This window comes from Nannospalax galili, unplaced genomic scaffold (assembly GCF_000622305.1).
Source record: "Nannospalax galili isolate Female #2095 unplaced genomic scaffold, S.galili_v1.0 scaffold169, whole genome shotgun sequence".
In the NCBI taxonomy this organism is placed as follows: domain Eukaryota; kingdom Metazoa; phylum Chordata; class Mammalia; order Rodentia; family Spalacidae; genus Nannospalax; species Nannospalax galili.
This window is the reverse complement of record NW_008360327.1, coordinates 2,260,754-2,266,753: the sequence shown is the minus strand read 5'-3', so window position 1 is coordinate 2,266,753 and position 6,000 is coordinate 2,260,754. Positions and strand designations below refer to the sequence as shown.

The 6,000-nt window shown below is 45.2% G+C and overlaps 1 protein-coding gene across 3 annotated transcripts in view; it reads right to left on the bottom strand.

Moving 5' to 3' along the window:
• Hdhd2 (haloacid dehalogenase like hydrolase domain containing 2) overlaps positions 1-2,362 on the bottom strand; it is a 40,918-nt gene extending 38,556 nt beyond the window's left edge. Inside the window, exon 1 of one of the 3 annotated variants that reach the window (XM_017796318.2) lies at positions 2,299-2,362. The gene's annotated coding sequence lies outside the window, so the exon portion shown is untranslated. Of the gene's footprint in view, positions 1-2,171 lie in introns of all 3 variants that reach the window. The other 2 variants (XM_008825899.3, XM_008825900.3) reach the window with 2 other exon arrangements.
• Positions 2,363-6,000: the final 3,638 nt, after the last annotated feature.

The window sequence follows — 6,000 nt, the reverse complement described above, 5'->3', positions numbered from 1 at the left end:
GTTAGAGGGACATAAAGGACACTTTTTGCTCCTTGCCCTCCTAGGTTGACTAGTTCCAGGGGACTATGAGCATCTCTCAAAAAGTCCTATAATGGAGGTGGGTCACCTGTCTCTTAATCAAGGAGGCTGAGGAGACTCCACCAGATGGACTTGAACCAGTGTCCAGTCTACAGAAGAGGAGGGTCAACACAGAGGAATTATGTCCTCCATGCTTCCAAGTGAAGCCAACCATGGTCAAGTAGGACCTTTGACTTATCTTCACATAGGTGGAACTGGTAAAAGAAAGGAGCCAGGGGCTCCTCCCAAGCCCATGTGACCTCTGAGGAACAGATCCTCAAACAACCTTAACCTGGACCAAGTGTATGGCCTTAAACACCCAAAAGGAAAGTATAACCAAAGATTAAAGGGGCCAATATCATTTCATAAGCTTCCATATGTATAACTAATGGCTACATAACAAGCAACAACATCAGACAGGCGATACCTTCTTTTGAGTTGTTGGCCAGGGTGGCCAAAAGGATTCCCAGATAGCAACCCAGAATAGAACTAGGAAAATGAACAACAGATCCCAATCTTATCCAAAGGAATACTGACAACTGATTACCGCTAGATGAGGAACAGCTGACCCTCCTAAAACAAAGACCTCTAGATTCACCAGAGGACAAGTAGTGGGCAATGGCTGAGGGTGCCGACAACACAGCAGACAGTAGCAGGGATATCAGAGTATAAGGGCTCTAGTGGGGGGAGGGAGGCTATGTAAAAAAAAAAACCACTTTATTTTGTGTGTATGAGTGTTTTTGCCTGCATATACGTGCACCCATGTTGTGAAATGCCTGCCCACAGAGGCCAGAAGGCCCCTGGATTCCTTGGAACTGGAGTTACAGATGGCTGTTAGCTACCATATGGGTGCTGGAAACAGAAACAGGGTCTTCTACAAGAGCAGCAGTGTTCTTAACTGCTTAGCCATTTCCCCAGCCCTTTTTTTTTTTTTTTTTTTTTTTTTCATTTTTAGCTGTAGTTTTTGGTCTTTTTGAAACAGGGTCTCCCTGTAGTCACAGCTGGCCTGGAACTCTCTATGTAGACCAGACTGGTCTTGATCTCAGAGATCCACCTGTCTCTGCCTCCAAGTTCTGGGATTAAAGGCCTGTACCACCAACACCCAGCTCTTTATTCTTATGTTTTGATGCAAGGTCTTAAGCATCTATATAACTTGGGGATTTAAGAAAACATATCAAGGAGGCTAGAGAGATCGCTCAGTGGTTAAGAGACTGCTCTTGCAGAGAACCTTATTTGATTCCTAACACCCACATGGTGGCTAACAATTGTGGGTCACTCCAGTTCTACCTGATCTGATGCTGTCTGCTGACCTCTGTGGACACTGCATGACACAGGTGCAGGTAATACACTCATACCCCAGCTGTCCAGGAGCTCACTATGTAGACCAGGCTGGCCTTGAACTCACAGAGATCTGCCTACCTCTGCCTCCCAAGTGCTGGGATTAAAGGCGTGCACCAGTACACCCAGCCAAAATAGAAGTATTTTCTGACTCTTGTCTTCTGACCTCTGAGGATACCACAAGACAAGATTCATGGAGTCAATACTCACATATAAAATAGTATTTTTTTAAAAAGAAAACATCAAAATAAAAATATGTTGTAGCATATAATTAAAATTTTGCCTACGTATGATTTAAAAAAAAAACAAACACATTTCAATGAAATTTTCCTCTTGGAAGGTTGGGGTTCTTTCAAATACGCCTCCTAGACATTCTGGGACCTTAAAATTCTTCCCTTCCCTGCCTGGTCCCAGACTTCTGGGGAGCTACTGTATGCATCAATAAATGATGCTATTAGTTATTAAAGTTGGAAGTAGTCTGCTGGCTTGCCATACTCTCAAACTAAAGTCTGAACAATGAACCACGGTGTACTGAGCTGCAGTGGCTATTTCTTGGGGGGAAGGCTCTTTGCATTCTGCCTTATCCCAAGTTTCACTATCTGGCAAACGCTAAAGCATACAGGCGTCCAAGCAGTTGAGGGCAGGCCTCGACGGATGGGGACCACATAGACACCACCTCGGCCGGGATACTGAGCCTAGCTCTCAGGGCAGAGCCGGAGTCCAGCACTACGCATGCGCAGGCCGCGGAGGGGGCGGTCACCACCCAGACATCCTACCGGCCGGTGCCCGGAGCTCAAAGGGATGCTGCTGGCGTTTCTCAAGTGTCTCACTGGAAAAGCGGCCTTCAGCAAGCGCACGGCCGCTGACCCCGAACCCGTTCTGCCCTTGCGCGCGGAGGCTTACCCTCGCTCCCACGCCGTCCAAGGGAAAGCCGCTGCCCCTTGAACCGGGTGGAGTCCTGGGTGCGCCGGAAGTCCCGCCTCGCAAGACCTCAGCGCAAGGTCAGGTTGTCGCCCTGTGCCTGCTTCCTGGGTGGAAAGGGAGGTATCGATGATGGAGCAGCCAGGTGAGCCTGGCTACTGTAAGGAAACCGAAACTTAAGCATTTGCTCAGTACAGAGTTCTTTCCACAGCACCATGGTGCAGCCTCGTGTTATTTCCCGCCCTCGCTTCCGCGTTTCTTGTTCATCCAGAGGCATCAGGTGTCAGCATGGTACTCTCCTTGAAACACCACGTTTCCGAAGTCTTTTCCTGCTTTGGTACTTGAAAAGCATTGGCATTTACCTCTCCGTCGTCATTAACTTCCAGAAGTGGCACCTTCGCATCAACCATTCCAAAACCGTGCCATCAGCTTCCCGGTCTGCCCTTCCTACCATAGGCTTCACCTGTTTCTAGAACAAGATCTTGGTATACTTGCCTCAGCCTTCTCACCATTCCTTTCCACACGCATTAGGAGTCAGTACTTCTTTTTGATCCAAATAAATTGGATTTGGACAGAGTGGTCCTGACATATTCACTATCTGAGGGTTAATTTTCATTGTTACTTTGATTAGGTTTGGGATCACCTGAGACACATCTTTGGTTATGTCTGTGAAGGTGTTTCCAGGTGTGAACGAAAGTGTCCCCCCCCCAAAAAACTGTGGCTTGAAACTGAACCAGCTGCAAAGGCTGATCAACTGATTAGAACTTAAGTGATTGTGAGGGTTTGAAATGTTGCAGGTTCATGCCCAGCTACCATTTATTTCGGGCCATCTTCAGCCTCCCAAATTGTCACTCCTTGTCTTATTTCTGACAATATTCTGTGACTTATAGATAAAACTTTTGAAATGTATTAACTTAGCAGACCACCAGCTTTCACCAAAAAGGGTGAATGCCATCAGATAGCATCTGAGGTGTATAGCTGAGATTTCTCTTTTGCTGTAACCATCTACTTAATGATTCCACCGATGTATTTGAAAAGTGTCTACTATAAAAACTTCATGAAACTGCTTCCACGTTGGAATATGGAATTTGCAGTAACTGAAATCTGGGCCATGGTCACTCATATTTGGTCTAGAATAAACTCTTACCCCTTTGAGGTGAGCATTGTGCGTTTGTTTTGACACAGAAGTGAAACTAAGGGAAGACCCAACCTGAATGTGGGGGTACCATCCTATGGACTGGGGTTTCAGACTAATTTAAAGGGAAACGGGGGAGAAGGGCAGCTGAGGTCAGCATTCATCTTTGCTTACTGTGGACAAATCTGAGCATCCTTATGCTCTGCTGCCTTGCATTCTGCAACATGATGGACTATATCCTCAAACCATAAGCCAAAGTAAAGCTGTAAGGGACTAAATCCCTAATAAGCAACAAGGTCACCGAGAAGTAATAAAGATGGTACACATTCTGCTGCTTTTTGGTCTGGCAGGAAGGCCTTAATTTTTAAAAAATATTTTATTATTTTTATGTGTATGAGTGTATTGCCTGCCTGTAGGTATATGCACCCGTTGTTGTGCAATGCCTGCGAGGACAGAAGAGGCCATCGGATCCCCTGGGACTGGAGTTACGGACAGTTGTTAGCTGCCGTGTGGGTGCTGGGATTTGAACCCAGGTCTTCTGCAAGAACAACCAATGTTCCTAATTGCTGAGCCATCTCTCCAGCCCAAGAAGGCCTTAATTTTTAACACAAGAGGGTCCCTTCAGCTGACCTGCTTAAGAGTCCGGGAGCCCTAGATATCACACCTTGGAGATACGGCCTATCAGCCTTCTCTTCTTTGTTTAAGTGGACTAATCCAAAATGAAGGGAGGGAAAACTACTAAAACCTTTAACATCCAGATTCTGGAGGTGAGGGAACACAACAGGGACAGGGACAATGATGTTGGATTTTTGTGTCTGTGAGTGCCGGTGCCTGCAGAGGCCAAAGCTGTCAATCTTCTGAAACTGGAGTTACAGGCAGTCGTGAGCTGCCCAACATCTTGGAAGATAACTCAGGTCTTCTGCAGTAGCAGTATGTACTCTTTAACAGCTGAGCCATCTCTCTAGCCCTTTATGAAAGGACTTTTAGCAGGTAGGCACTATCAAACACATGCTTTACTAAATGTTTCTAGTTGTAATACAAAGATTGATGATCAGAGGCACAAAAGTACATGAGATTAGTAAAAGCCCATTGTAGGTCTACAAGAAATGCTGTAATTACAATGCATGGAAATAAAGCAAAGAACAAATCTGAGGGTGGGGAAATAAAAAAGAAAATGATGACAGGTCAGACTGGGAGAGGGAGAGAAAGGCCTCATGATATTTACTACAAGCTCCAGCCTTGTGAAATGGGTAGTGTAAATGATAGTGTCTTTAACTACTATGCCAGGGCTGATGGAGTCCTCGTTACCAAAAGGCTGTGCTTGCTTAAGGGTAAGAGGAGGAAAAAAAGAACGAGGTCACAGAGACAATTTGGAAAAGAGGCCAAAAAACCACAGAGTGGAGGTATAAAGCACTAAGTAAGCTAAATAAAAACAGAATTCCGAAACCTCTCTTGATTATTCATGGACACTGTCCACTGTCTCAGATCCTTGCACATATTTTCACAATGTCTGGCATAACCAACAATCAAGAACAAAGCACATTTTAGTAAAATGAATTCCATCATCAGGTTCAGGCTTCTGTTTTAAAAGTTACTGGCTAGCTGGGCGTGGTGGTGCATGCCTTTAATCCCAGCACTCAGGAGGCAGAGGCAGGCGGGTCTCTGAGAGTTCAAGGTTGGCCTGGCTACATAATGAGTTCTAGGACAGCTAGGGCTACAGGAAGACCCTGTCTCAAAAAAGACAACAAAAAAAAGTTACTGGCCAATTTTAAAGATGAGGCAACAAAAATTACAAAGGTCTTATTTGGTTTAAAACTCCTTTGGTGGGGCTGGAGAGATGGTGGTTGGGAGCACTGGCTGCTCCTCTAGAGGACCAGGGCTTGGTTCCCAGCCCCACTTGGTAGCTAACAACCATCAGTAACTCCAGTTCCAGGGGATCCGATGCCTGCTTCTGGCCTTCATGGACATTGCATGCATGTGATGTACTTATATACATGCAATCAAAACACTCATAACATAAAAATAAAAATTAAAAGTCCCATGGCATGGGTGGGTGAGATGGCTCAGCTGGTAAGGTGCTTGCCCCCAAGACTGATGGCCTGATTTTGATCCCTGGGACCCATATGGTAGGAGAGAAATAAATGTAATAATTTAAAAAAAAATTTTATTTTTATGTGTATGAATGTATTACCTGGATGTATGTAAGTGTACTTGTGTCATGAAATGCACATGGAGCTCAGAAGAGGGTGTTGGATTTCCCCTAGAACTGGAGTTAAGGATGGTCATTAGTGGTTATGTGGGTGCTGGGAATCAAACCCTGGTCCTCTACAAGAACAGCCAGTGCTCTTAACTGCTGAGCCATCTCTTCAGTCCCATAATAAACTTTTTATTTTTTATTGAATTTTTGTGTATTTCATACAGAGCATCTTAATCATCTTTATACCCCCTTCCCATTGGCCTCCTTCCATAGCCTCCCCACCCCCGCCACTGGAATTCATACATTTTGTCATTTGTGTTAAAGCCTATCATGTCATGTTAGTGTCCCCAGA